The sequence below is a fragment of the Ipomoea triloba genome, chromosome 16 (genome assembly GCF_003576645.1).
Source record: "Ipomoea triloba cultivar NCNSP0323 chromosome 16, ASM357664v1".
NCBI classification, from domain to species: Eukaryota; Viridiplantae; Streptophyta; class Magnoliopsida; order Solanales; family Convolvulaceae; genus Ipomoea; species Ipomoea triloba.
Window position 1 is genome coordinate 13,292,384 of NC_044931.1, and position 854 is coordinate 13,293,237.

The window sequence follows — 854 nt, forward strand, 5'->3', positions numbered from 1 at the left end:
TTCAAGTGTCCTAAACGTTGGAGTGGAATTAACATCCCACATGCAAAATTGGCCATCCTCTGAGCCACTTAACAAATGACCCTGCTTAAATGGACTCCACGACAAGGGATACCCTTCATCGCTGTGGCTAGTTAACCTCAAATCAGGGTTGCAAACACCATGCATATAAGCCTCGTGTGGATGTTTGGAACAATCAAAAATGAAAATTTGAGAGCTAACTGTCTTGGTGGCAATAATACTTGGGTTTTGTGGCATGTAACGAGCCCGTTTAACTTTCCCATCATGCCTCTTTTGCTGAACAATTCTTACCGGCCTGCCACAGAAATATTTAGTATTACACGCTTAAGTCATTGCCTCAAATAGCTATAAATTTGTAAAATAGGCGAGAAAAGATACTTAGATACCTAAAGGAAAATGAGGCTCCAAAACAAAACTACTATGAATGTTCACATTGAAGTTGAAGATAAGTACAGAGTCTATGTTTTCTGAATTGTGATACCTGCGTCTTCATGCAAATAAGATTTAATCAATCATCAGAGAACATCCCTTAAATTGGTAGGAAAAATGTGCTTATTGAGATCTTAGAGGATCTTAGGTAGTATAACTCCAATACCTAAACTATCATTCTTACACAGAAGGAATTTGCATATCACACTGATTGGGCTAAAACTGAATTATGCCAGTGAGATTTGAAGGAAGGGCAAAATGAGATTGTAAGAACATAAGTTTTGACAAACCAATCATGATTAATCTCCATATAGGCATCCACAAAGAATTAGTTTTTGACACTTCACCGATAAAAACCAAAAAAAGGTGGACAAAAACTCTTTCTATACGTCAGTAGAACCATTTTT